The sequence below is a fragment of the Pistacia vera genome, unplaced genomic scaffold (assembly GCF_008641045.1).
Source record: "Pistacia vera cultivar Batoury unplaced genomic scaffold, PisVer_v2 Contig141, whole genome shotgun sequence".
In the NCBI taxonomy this organism is placed as follows: domain Eukaryota; kingdom Viridiplantae; phylum Streptophyta; class Magnoliopsida; order Sapindales; family Anacardiaceae; genus Pistacia; species Pistacia vera.
The window spans coordinates 507,046-521,487 of NW_022195478.1; the positions used below are offsets into that span (position 1 = coordinate 507,046).

Below are 14,442 nucleotides of genomic sequence, written 5' to 3' on the forward strand. Positions count from 1 at the left end.
ATATCTAATTTGCGTGTTTGTGTCTCGCTACAGTGTTTGTGACCACATCTGTTTTGCATGTTTGTGACTGTGTGTGACCAAATTTCTTTTGGTTGTGTCAACATCTCCTATGTGTTTACCATGAACTTTTTAGTGAAGGAGGGTCTATAAATAGACCACCCATGTTAGAGGGACCAAAGTGTGCTTTTTGGAAACCTAGGATGCATGCCTTTTCAAAGTCTATAGATGAAAGGGTGTGGATGTCATGTGTGGTTAGTTGGAAAGCACCTAAAGCTATTGAAGAAGAGGTGACCAAGCCAAAACCAATTGAAAAGTGGACCAAGAGTGAGCTGGATCTTGCTAACGTTAACTCAAAAGCCATTGTGAAATTGCAAAAGATGCTTGGGATAAACTTCAAGTAAAAAATGAAGCAATAGACACTGTTAAAAAGACTAGGCTTCGGAGATTGGTTACTAACTATGAAAATCTGACTATGCATGAAGATGAAATAGTCACGGATTTTCATGGCAGGATATGTGATGTGTCTAAAGAGTGTTATGCTTTGGGTAAAGTATATACTAATGTTGAACTTGTCAGGAAGGTCTTGTGGTCACTGCCCAAAAGATTCATGTCAAAGGTAAATAATGTTGAGACCTTGATACCATACAATTGGACGAGTTGATTGGATCCTTGCAAACTTGCGAACTCAATCTGAAAAGGTGGGATGAGAAATCAGGTAAAGGCCTTGCTCTAAAGCATGAGGTAATTCCTAATCCCCTTGAAAATTTTGATGTGAGTGATTTAGATGATGATACGTGTGCCTTACTCACAAAAATTTTTGCCAAGTTTCTGAAAAAGAACATGAAAAAGCCAAATATGGTTAGAAAAGGCAGACAACCTTTTGCGAAAAAATTTCTGACCAATCTGGTCAAGGTGCTATTTTGAAAATATTTTCAAAATAAAATGAAAAGAAGAACAAAAGCATTGAATGTTTTGAGTGTGAGGTATACGGGTATGTCCAGGCAGAGTGTGCCAATTGATAATCCTATTTTTTATGGAGATTTCACATTGAATTTCAATAGGATTTGGGGTAATTTTCATACATTTTGGGCCATAATTAATTCTATTAATTTTACTTTACAAGCCTAAACAATGATTTTGAACATAAAATCATGATTTTGAGTGCAAAATGATGGTTTTGAGCGTAAATGACATAACTTGAGCTTGTAAATTTGGAATTACCTGAATCTAGAATCTATGGAAAGATAAGAAGTAGAATTATAACTTTCATGTTTTGGGTTTTTCCTAATTTTGACTGGAAGAGGGTGAAAACTTAGTTTGAAGTTGTGAAAGGCAAATTTGCTAACTGAATATGATGTCTTTGGACATGACTCAGTATTTTGACCATAACTTGAGCTATTGAACTAGGATTAGGATTATTCTTAAATGAGTAGAAATATAATTGCAAGGGCTACAATTCTTATGTTTACCAATTTTCCATATTCAGATGTGATCATGCTCAAATTTGACCTGAAAGATCTTCCCCGTAGCAAAGAAAAAGTTTCGCCTTGGTGAAATTGCGTCTGATGCAAAAAAAATAAAACGACACATTTCGGCTTACTAGGGCTTCATACTTAAGTGAGAGGGGTATAAGTTGGAGTGAGAATAAAGGGAAAGGAAGGTTGGAGGTCTCTGGTTCGTTCAAGGAAGGAGAGGACATTTGGAGAAGAAGAGAAGTGAAGATTCAAGCCAAATCTTAGAGAAGATTTTTCCATGATGAACTTTGATTGCTTTTGTTCCTCTTATTTTATTTCAATTTTGAGCATGAACTAAACTGTTGAGTTAGGGTTTTGATGTAACCTTTGATACAATAGTTAAACTTATATGATTTGATTTGCTTTGAGTACTAATATCATGATTTGAGTGTTTATTTCTATGCTTATTGTCTTTGGATACTTGATCACCGTTCAAATGATTTGTTGTTCATGATGAGACTAAGAAGGGATTCATGATATGTGTTTCTTGTGATAAATACCATAGGTTGAGCAAAATCTAGAGATAGACAAGCGCGATCTATGAAATCTTGGAAGAATTCCATGAAGCTTAATAGCCTTTGAACTATTAACTTTCAATTTTTGGGTGTGGAAGGTTAATAGGAATAGGTGGTTTTGATATAACCTGAGAAGGAGTATCAAACAATATACAGAATTCGATTTTCAATCAAGAATTAGAGCTTGGGTAATAAAATCTATAAATTGAACTAGCGTATCTAATTGAAATCAAATACCCTAGCGTTTTTAAGTACTATTTGATTTATTTAGATATTGGGTTTTTGCTTTAATTTCATTTTCATGAATTAGTTGTTAATCTTTTCTTTAGATTGTCAATATTTCATCACTAGATAGTTTGATTCTTCAATTAGTGTTAAACTAGAGAAATTGGTAGTTAGTAACTCTATCCTTGTGGAAACGATACTCTATTTATTACTTTATTAATTTTTGTGACTAGTGCACTTGCTAAATATGCATATGAAATCATGCATCAAGTTTTTGGCGCCGTTGCCAAGGATAGTTGATTATTGATATTGATAGTATCTGGTATGGTGCTAATTTGAAGCTTTATTTCATTTTTGTAGTTAATCTTAAATATTGTATAGTTTTGAGCTTGAGTTCTTTTGTTTGTAGTTTTTACTTTTATTTTTGTAGTTGACTATAAATTTTTTGAACAGTTAAATTTGAATTTTTTCTTGTGCGAAGATCATGGCAGAAGTACATAGAACATTGAAGGAGTTTGCTGTACCAACGGTTGAAGGTTGTAGTCCAAGTATTGCAAGGCGAACAATTTTGAGATTAAGCCGGCAATAATTTAGATGATCCAACAGTCCCAATTTGGTGGAAATTCATATGAGGATCGGAATTTGCATATTGCTAGCTAGTTTTTTGGAGATATGTGATACATTCAAGCACAACGGAGTGACAAATGATGCCATTAGGTTGAGACTATTTCCATTCTTGTTGAGAGATAAGGCTAAGGGATGGTTAATGTCACTACTAGTGGGAACTATCACCACATGGGACATGCTAGCCCAAAAGTTCCTTGTGAAATATTTCCCATCGGCTAAATCAGCAAAGATGCAAAATGACATCACATCATTCATGCAAAACGACAATGAGTCATTATATGAATCATGAGAAAGATATAAGGAATTATTAAGGAAGTGTCCACACCATGGTTTTCCTATTTGGACGCAAGTCCAAACCTTCTATAATGGGTTGCTATCAAATTTCAAACAATGGTTAATATGGCATCCGAGGGAGCACTAAAAGGCAAAACACTTGAAGCAGCTTATGAGTTACTTGAGTCTTGGCGAGCAATAACTATTAAAGACCCAATGAGAGAATAATACCAAAGAAGAACATGGGTCCACATGAAGTTGATGCTTTCACCGTATTATCTGCCCAACTTGCAACACTTAAAAAACAAATAGGAGGTATGCAAGTTAATTCTGTTCAAACATCTCAACTAACTTGTGAATTATAATCACGCGAGTATTGAATGCCAAGTAGGGAACGCGTTCATTTATTCATCCTCAGAACAAGTTAACTATTTGGTTAGAAATCAAAGATCGTTGAACAATCCATACTCCAACACATACAATCCAGGTTGGAGAAACCACCCAAATTTATCCTGAAGCAATCAAGGAGGTCAAAGACTGGTGGTAAATCATCAACTGCAAGATCAAAGATTGCCAAAGTTGGAGGACATGTTTGGAAAGTTTATGCAAGAAACCACAAACTTCATGAATGTGACGAGAACAAACTTCAGACACCAAGAAGTATCTATTTGGAATTTGGAGGTTCAACTGGGTCAACTATCTGAACAGTTGACAAAAAGAGCTCACAATTTTTTTGCCTAGCAAGACTGTGACAAACCTAAGAGAGCATGCAAATGCAATTATGTTAAGAAGTGGAATAGTCTTGGAAGAGATTGAAGCAAAAAAAGAAGAAGTGAAAAATCCTAAAAAGATGGAAGAATCTGAAGAATAAGTTGATGAATATATTACCATTGAAGAGAAAGTCATGGAACCACAAAAGGAAGATCCCAAGAAATAGAAGGCACAGAAGACAAGAAAAGAAAAGTTACAATTTCTTAAGATCACATCGGAGCTTGCATATCACACTCCTTCAATTCCGACTCAGAAAACAAAATCAGGATAAACAATTCTTTAAATTTCTTGATGTATTTAAAAAGTTGCATATTAACATTCCTTTTGTAGATGCGTTGCAACAAATGCCAAGTTATGCGAAATTCTTGAAGGAGTATCTATCGAACAAGAGGAAGTTGCAAGAGGAAGTTGCAAGAGGATGAGACAGTGATGCTCATAAAAGAATGCATCGCCATACTTCAGAAGAAGATGCCTCTAAAACTAAAAGACCCAAGGAGTTTAACTATTCCTTGTGTTATAGGAGATATTCAATTTGACAAAGTTCTGTGTGATCTAGGTGCCAACAATAATTTGATGCCTTTTTTGTTTTCAGCAAATTGGGGATCGGGAAGTAAAACCAACAATGGTTTCTCTTCAACTTGTGGATAGATTAATTAAACATCCATGGGGCATTATTGAAGATGTTTTGGCCAAGGTGGATAAGTTTATTTTTCCCACAAATTTTGTGGTTTTGGACATGGAGGAAGATAAGGAGATACCACTTATTTTGGGAGTTCGTTAATGGAGAAAGGGTTTTGAAGAAAGGAAGAAAACTTGAAGGTTCAAGGAGAAATAGAGAAGATTTCTTGTTTCTTTTGCTTTAATTTCATGATGAACTCTGAATTTCTTAATTTGTATTTGATTTTTCCTATTTTCAGTATGAACTAATTCGTTTTAGTTAGGGTTTTGGTGGATCCATGTTTACAATGACTTAATCTATGATATTCGTGTTATTTTGAATTCTATTGGCTTGATTAAGTGTTTATCTCTGTTTTCAATGCATCTGAATGTTGGGTATTTATTCAAATGATGTGTTGAACATGATGAGGTTGAGAAGTGACTCGTGTGAGCTTCTTGAGGTAGATATCTTAGGTTGAGCGAAAACTAGAGATAGATAAACATGACATTTGAAAGCTAGAAGAATTCCACACACTTAAGAGACTTTGAACTATTAATCTTCAAATTTTAGGTGTGGAAGCTTAATAGGAATAGGTGGGGTGTATAACCCAAGAGGGAGTGCCAAACACTTTAGGGAGTTCAATTTTTAATAATTGCCTTAGAATTTGGATTCATAGGTTTGAGTAACTTGGTGAAGTTATAAACCCTAACTTCTTTGTGTTGAGTGAGTATCACGTTTGAGTTAGTTTAGTTTTAATTACAATTTTAGTAGTTGATAATTGTTTGTTTTTGTTTAGTTGTTTATCTTCTGCCAATCCAAATCTTTATGTGCTCCAATTAGTAATAGAATAGAGAATTTGGTAATTAGCACACAATCTCTATGGGATGATACTCTTCACATCACTTTATTACTCGTGCAACTAGTGCGCTTGCTATCTTAAGTTTGGGGGTATTTGATAATCCTATTTTTTATAGAGATTTTGCATTGAATTTCAATAGGATTTAGGATCCTTTTCATACATTTTGGGCCATAATTGTTACTTAATTCTGTTATTTTTACTTTGCAAGCCTAAACGATGATTTTGAGCATAAAATGATGATTTTGAGCATAAAATGATGGTTTTAAGCGTAAACAGAGTAACTTGAGCTTGTAAATTTGGAATTACCTAAATCTAGAATCTATGGAAAGATAAGAAGTAGAGCTACAACTTTCATGTTTTGGGTTTTCCCTAATTCTGACTGGAAGAGGGTGAAAACTTGGCTTGAATTTGTGAACAACACATTTATAAATTAAATATGACGTCTTTGAATGTGCTTCAGTATTTTGACCATAATGTGAGCTGTAACCTCAGATTGGAATTATTCTTAAATGAATGGAAAGATAATTGAAAGGGCTACAATTTGTATGTTTACCAAGGTTCCATATTCAGATATGATCATGCTCCCATTTGGCCCGAAAGCTCTTCGACATGGCAAAGAAAAAGTTTCACAAGGGCAAAAATGTGTCTGATATAAAAAAATAAAACGACGCGTTTTGGCTTGCTAGGGCTTCATACTTAAGTGAGAGGGGTATAAATTGAAGTGAAAATGAAGGGAAAGGAAGGCTAGAGGTCTTTGGTTCGTTCAAGGAAGGAGAAGACACTTGGAGAAGAAGAGAAGTGAAGATTCAGGCCAAATCTTAGAGAAGATTCTCTAAACTTGTTTATTTTTCCATGATGAACTTTGATTCCTCTTGTTCCTCTCATTTTATTTCAATTTTGAGCATGAACTAAACTATTGAGTTAGGGTTTTTATGTAACCTTTGATACTATAGTTAAATTTATATGATTTGATTTGCTCTGAGTGCTAATTTCATGATTTGAGTTTTTATTTCTATGCTTATTGTCTTTGGATGCTTGATCACCATTCAAATGATTTGTTGTTCATGATGAGACTAAGAAGTGATTCATGATATGTGCTTTTTGTGAATAAATACCATAGGTTAAGCAAAATCTAGAGATAGACAAACACAATCAGTGCATTCTTGGAAGAATTCCATAAAGCTTAATAGAGTTTGAACTATTAAACTTCAATTTTTGGGTGTGGAAGGTTAATAATAATAGGTGGTTTTGATATAACTAAGAAGGAGTATCAAACAATTTAGGGAATTCAGTTTTCAATCAAGAATTAGAGCTTGGGTAATAGAATCTATAAATTGAACTAGCTAATCTTGGTGAAATCAAATACCCTAGCGTTTTTAAGTGGTATTTGATTTGTTTGGATATTAGGTTTTTCCTTTATTTCATTTTCATTCGTTAATTGTTAATATTTTCTTTAGATTGTCAACATTTCATCACTTGATTGTTTGATTCTTCAATTAGTGTTAAACTAGAGAAATTGGTAGTTAGTAACTCTATCCTCGTGGGGACGATACTCTATGTATCACTTTATTATTTTTTGCGACTAGTGAACTTGCTAAATATACATATGAAATCATGGATCACCAACAATTTGAAGAAAAAAGATAAACCAATGGCTTCTACCCTAAGTGAGAGTGATAAGGAAGAAAATGAGAGTGAAGAAGATGAGCCTGACGAGAGTGAGAACTTTTTAACTTTTACTGTTAATCAAGAGGACATTGAGAGTGTGGCCTCTAACGACTCTAGTGATTTCTATGTAGAGCAACACAAAGCTTATGATAAGATGTATGAGTCATGGTTAAAAGCAATCAAGAAGGTAAAATCTCTTGAAGCCGAAAAATCATCTTTGGTAGAGGACAAGAAAATTTTGTTTGACAAAGAGAAAATCTTGTCTTCTGATTTGACCAAAAAAAGTCTTTGTTATGTCAAGCTTTAAATGAACAAACTAAGACTATGACCATTGTTGATAAGTTAAATGTAGGTTCATACAAGCTTGATGAAGTGCTTGACCAAGAAAAGATGTTTGGAGATAAATTAGGCTTGAGATTTACTCCAGGTGCAAGCACATCCCCTTCTGGTGTGCGCACATTCGTCAAGGCTTCAAAATCTCCTTCTACTGTTGTTGCTATTGCTATTGCTGTCAATCAATCTCTAAAGGTAAAAAGGTTTGTCTAGTTTTCATTTTTGTCATAGGAAATGTCACATCAGACCAAAATGCTACAAACTCATTTCTTATTTGAAAAAATGTCTTGATGATCATGAAATGCTCACTCAAATGTCACCACATCCAAAAGATGCATTCAAAACCAAAAGGGTGTGGAAACCCAAGTCTAGTGTAAGCTATCTTGTTGCACATATATCATTGCCTGCATTTAAAAAATATCAACGGTACTTTGACAATGGGTGTTCTAGACATATGACAGGTTCAAAGCCCTTTTGACTATCCTTGAATTCATTGATGTTGACCATGTTACCTATGAAGATGGGAAAAGAGGTAAGATTTTTGGAAAAGTTTCAATAGACAACCCTGGTTTTTCTATGTTAAATGATGTTTTGTATCTTGAGGGACTAAAGGCCAATCTGATTAGCATTAGTCAAATATGTGATAAAGACTTTGTTGTGTAATTTTCTAAAACCAAGTGTCAAGTCTTGAATGCTAAAGGTACTTCCTTGCTTGAAGGAAAAAAGTCTAATGATAATTGCTATATGTTGTCTAACAAAGTTACTTGTTTTAGCACAAAGACAGATTCTGTTGAGTTGTGGCACAAGAAGCTTGGACACATGAACTACAAAAATCTTGTGAACTCTCTAAGAAGGATGCCTTGAAAGGTCTGCCCAAACTTGATTTCCCTAAAGGTAAAGTGTGTAGCCCTTACCAACAAAGTAAGCAGACCAAGAGTACTCACAAACCTCTTGCACACTTGACTACCTCTAGTGTTTTAGAACTTCTTCATATGGATCTAATGTGTCCTATGCAAACTGAGAGTATTGGAGGTCAGAGATGTGTGTATGCGTGTGTTGATGACTATTCTAGATTCACTTGGGTTGATTTCTTAAGAGAAAAGTCTAATGCATTTGATGCTTGCTAGAGTCTAGTTAAAATGTTGTAGGTTGAACAAAATTGCCCTGCGGAGAAAGTGGTGAGAATTAGAAGTGACCATGGAAAGGAGTTTGAGAATTCTCACTTTGCTAATTTTTGTCGTCATGAGTTTTTTGCCCCAAAGACACCTTAACAGAATGGTGTAGTGGAGAGAAAGAATCAAGTCCTTCAAGAGATGACAAGAGTGATGTAAATGCAAAGAAATTGCCTAAGAGATTATGGGCCGAGGCTATCAACACTGCATGCCACATCTCAAATAGGGTGTTCTTAAGAAAAGGTACATCACAAACTCCTTATGAGTTGTGGAAGGGTAAGAAACAAATATATCATACTTTCATGTTTTTGGTTGCAAGTGTTATGTCTTGAATGATAGAGAAAGTCTAGGAAAGTTTGACTCAATTGATGAAGGTGTATTCCTTGGATATTCTTCTAACAGTAGAGCTTATATGATCTTTAACATGAGAATTGAATATATTGTTGAATAATTTAATGTTGTGTTCTTCGATTTAAAAGATCACTTATAGTTTCTCAGGAAGAAGAAATTCTTGACATAATAGGGTTTGATATGTATATATTTTACATACTTAAATTGAAAAGAACAAATATAACATTAATCTAGAAAAGGATTAGAGTGTTAGGAAACGATCTATTCCATGGCAGCGGAAAACAAAACTAAAAACAACGATTTATTCTATTTTAAGCCAAGATCAGGATACAGATATAACAGATAATATGTTAAATCAAATATTCTGTAGTAATATGAACGATCAAAGTAAAGATTAGAGTTCATACACACGTTTAGAGGCTCTTTCAAACTTGTCTTTGACTGGGTTCGCTATCGATTCAAAACAGAATCAAACCAGCGGTAGTCCACACGAAGATAACCCGAAGAGCTAAAGAGAGATTTGCTAGATCCTCTTTAGCCTCAAGAACCAATAACAAGAATCAAATAAAATTTGATTCAACAAAAGTAAAGTGGCGTGAATAGTGAGAAAGGGCTAGAGCTTTTTCATTGAATAATATAAAAATGACTTCTCTCTCATTTAATTCATAAAACACATGCACTTATATAGTGTATGTGAAACCCTTATTCCATTTAGGAATAGGCTTAAGCATCAACCCAAACAGCCCCTATGTCCAAACAGCCCCATTGAGATATTTTTATTTTAATTATTATTATTTCAATTAAATTCAATTAATATATAAAATATATTAACATTTAATAATAACAATAATTCATTTAAATATATGCGTACGTATATTTAAATATAATCTCACTTATTTAATTTTAACATCAAATTAAATATAGGCAACAACCTCAGCAAATTTAATTGCACTGTGAGATTACCAAAATACCCTTTTGCCTAAAAAGACAAAAATGCCCTTTACACAAACTTATTCTTAAATAATCTTCTATGTGTGTGACCCGTAGGCTCCTCATCATACTGGCAGTGTGTAAGATTGCGATTAATACCAATTAATCGTCTCACTATATACAGACTAAGATTGGCCTCTAGCAAGGCATCATGGCCACTCGATAGATTCAGATTCAGCGAAGTAGCTACTTGTCAACGATATAGTTACCGTACAATTCAATCATTTCATCATCTATTATCTCATCGAGACGGAGGCACATAAATAGTGATCAACCTCAGTTACTCTCGATATGTATGTATTCAGTTACTGGACCAATAACCGCAATAATAAACTGGATTGAGCAACAACTCAATCCCATTGTGGCCACAGTTTTAGTGTCATTGCCATTTACTAAATTGCACCGTGAGATAACTTCTCCCGTACCTGGGAGTGATGAATCCCCTATCGATCCACCATAGTCTTGATACACTCCTTGATGCAGCCAATCACTACCGTATTGATAGCTCTAAATAGAACTACGTTGGGCTAGCGTCAAACTACAACAATCGGTGCATAATGCGCTCTGGTGATCTCAAGTCTAAGGATCACATGCACCACCATTAGTTAGAGGATTTGTTCCATAGACACTGGGGTTACCTGATGCGTGTTTACTACAACATGCAAAACTAGCAAGTGCACTAGTCATTCAAGTAATAGAGTGATGGGTAGGATATCGTTCCCACGAGGACTGGTAGCTAAGCACTAAGTTCCTAACGTTAACAAGTTGAAGCAACCGGAAATCTTGGATTTGTGGGAGCAATTTGCTATTAAACTAAAACAAAATAAAATTTAACAAAGAAGTAATTCTTAAAAAGGAAAGCAAATGAAACGCAGAAATTCAATTTAAGTAAAACGGGTAGGGTTTTGACTTCGTTTGGATTATTTATGGGTTAAACCTAAGAGTTACACTATTTTCACATTCACGTGCAATGGTTGTAAATCGGATTCACTACTATGATAACATACCCTCTCGGGCTATGTTTTCCTATTCATCATTATTAACATTCCGCACCCAACAAATTGAAAGTTAATAATTCTAAATCATGAAGCACAAGAATCCTAATTTGATTTCATTAATGCTTGAATCTATCTCTAGCATCCAATATTATAATGGTTATTACCCATGAAGCTTAACATGAATTATTTCTCAATCTCATCATGTTCATCACATACAACAATTAATTTCAGAGTAACACACAACCACAGCTTATTCACATGGAAATAGCACAATCACATATTCAACCCATTTCAAATCCAAACTACAATCAAAACCCTAACCCATAGAAGATTAGTTCATAGCTAATTTAACAGAATAAAAACGGAAAATAAAAGTAAACAAAATAAACATAATGAAACTTAGATGAAAGAATAGAATTCTCCCCAAAAGATGAATCTTCCAGTCAAAATCTGAACCTCCTCTCTAACAATCCGAAAAATTCCAGCTTTTTCTCTAAGGAAAATGTAAAAGACGGCTAAACCTAACAGCCCGGAAAACCCCCTCTAAAAAAAGTTTTTGTTTTTCTTTTATACCTAGTCCTAAAAACCCAGTCAAAAACACGCACACACGAAACTGTGTGTTTACAAAACTGAAAATTTTGACTGTCGCCGTCTTCGCCGCGGCAAAGAACGGAAATCCCCAATTCGTCTCTGGCCTACTTCGCCACGGCGAAGACAATTTCTTCGCCGGGGCGAAGTTCCTTCAAAGGTTCTGAAATTTACAGAACTGCCACTCTGTGTGCTTCTTCGTTCGATTCTTCGATTTTCGGCTCTCTTCCCTGGAAACAAGCTTCATCATGCGTTGTCCTGCTCCGGAACTCTCCTATCTTCTGAAATCCGCTCAATTCTGAGTCAAAATTATCCAGTTTTGTCTTTGTTTGCTCAAAAAGTCCATTTTAACCTGAAACACGAAAAGTGAAGAATTAAGCACCAATTCTGGTCAAAATGCACTGGAAAGTACCTGAAATCCGACAAAAAGATCATATAAAAACTGTATAATTTACGGATTATCATTACCATCCATATGGAATCTTCTAGTGGGTCAGTCTAGTGAACTTGCCTATAACAAGCATCCATGTGTTGCACCAGGTTGTCACCAAACAACCCACACAAGTGAGATCAGTCACTTACCTTTCGATAGGGTCGTTCAACACTATGATAGCCTTACCATATTATCTATGCCCTTACTTCAGAATAATACTAGGGCTACAGGTGTTTCTAGAATGGCCACCATATGTGCTCATAGGGTTCTCACCATCAAGATTTGAAACACTTGATACCCTTGTCACGGTTCTACCATTCTAAGGACATATATCAATACATACAATATGATTTACGCGATATTGAATAAAATGCCTTTTATTGATCAATGAACATTATTTCAAAGAGTCAATTCTACAATAATTGATTGGCTCTAAGACACCTACTCTAACATAGAGATCTTACGCAGGTTTGGAGGCTCCTTCAAATGTCTCTGAATCTACTTTGCTACCGATCCAAGAATATGATCGAACGAATGGTGATCCACACGAAGACAATCTGAAGAACCAAAGAGAAATTTGCTAGATCCTCTATTGGCTTCAAGAATCAATTTGAAATCAAAGAAAATTTTGATTCAAAAAGGCAAGTGGGAAACATGGGAGGTTTGGAGAAAATGGGGCTTCCCTTTTTCCTTTTAATGAATGAAAAATGAGATAAATCATTTTCTTTAACAAACACATGCACTTATATAGTGTATGTGACAAAACCTATTCCAATGAGGAATAGGCATAGGCTCCAACCCTTGTATCCAAACACCTCTCTTGTGGTATTTTATTTTAAATTAATTATTGTTATAATTAAAGTCAATTAATATATTTATAAAATATATTAACAACAATAATTCATTTAAATTTATGCGTACATATATTTAAATATAATCTCAATAATTTAATTTTAATAGTAAATTAAATATAGGCAACAACCTCAGCAAATTTAATTGCACTGTAAGATTACCAAAATACCCTTTCATCCTAAAAGATGAAAATGCCCCTAGCACAAATTGATTAAATTATTTTCTATGTGTGTGATCCGTAGGCTCCTCATCATACCAACAGTGAGTAGTATCGTGATTAATACCAATTAATAGTCTCACTACACACAGACCAAGATTGGCCCCTAGCAAGGCATCATGGCCACTCGATAGATTCGAATTCAGCGAAATAGCTACCTATCAACGATATGGTTACCGTGCAATCAAATCATTTCATCATTTGTTATCTCATTGAGACTGAGGTATAGAAATAGTGTCAACCTCAGTTATCCTCGATATCTTTGTATTCAGTTACTAAACTAATGATCGGTATAATAAATTAGATTGAGCAACAACTCAATTCCACTGTGATCATAGATTTAGTGTCATTGTCATTAACTGAATTGTGCTGTCAGATAACTTCTCTTGTACCCAAGAATGATGAATCCTCTATCGATCCACCATAGTCTTGATAGACTCCTCGATGTAGCCAATCACTACTATATTGATAGCTCTAAATAGAACTACATTAGGCTAGTGTTAAACTACACCAATCGGTGCATAAGGCGCTCTAGTGAGCTCAAGTCTAAGGATCACATGCACCACCATTCATTAGAGGATTTGTTCCATAGACACTAGGGTTACCATCTGCTCGAGTGGGTCAGTCCAGTGAACTTGCCTACAACAAGCACCCATGTGTTGCACTAAGTTGTCGGCAAACAACCTTGACAAGTGAGATCAGTCACTGCCTTTCGACAGGGTCGTTCAACATTGTGATAGCCTTACCATATTATTTGTATCTTTGGTCAGAATAATACTGGGGCTACGAACATTTCTAGAATGGTCACCATATGTGATCATAGGGTTCTCACTATCAAGATTTGAAATAGGTTCTACCATCTTAAGGACATATATCAATACATACGACTATGATTTACATGATATAGTAGACAATGCCTATTATTGATTAGTAAACATCATTACAAAGATTCAATTCCACAATAATTGATTGGCTCTAGGGCACCTACTCCAAAAAGCATTGTTAGGATAGGTACACTAGAGCCAATAATATTAGGACATTTGTATAATATTATTGAATATCAATAAAGGCATAACTTCTATATCATAGCATTCATTTATATATTCGTATATCTATTGATATATGTCCTTAGAAGGGTTGAACTATAACGAGGGAATTAAGTGTTTTAAATCTTAATTTTGAGAACCCTGTGATCACAGATCAAGTTGTTTCGGGGCTTGGACGTGAGAGATGGGCACATCAAAAGTTTCCTAAAGGAGAACGAGGATCTATGCGATAGATGCAACGAATGGGAGTGGCCATAGGCGCCTTTGAGAGGGAGAGGGCACAACTTGAGCGTCGCCTTGAATTGCATCAGGGTGCAAGTTCTGAGGGCTCGTCTTCCTCAGATGAGGACTA

General features: G+C 35.0%; 1 non-coding gene across 1 annotated transcript; it reads right to left on the reverse strand.

Moving 5' to 3' along the window:
* Positions 1 to 3,108: 3,108 nt before the first annotated feature.
* On the reverse strand, positions 3,109 to 3,214 carry LOC116123316. The gene has a single exon (XR_004127018.1). It is a non-coding gene; the product is annotated as a small nucleolar RNA R71 (small nucleolar RNA).
* Positions 3,215 to 14,442: the final 11,228 nt, after the last annotated feature.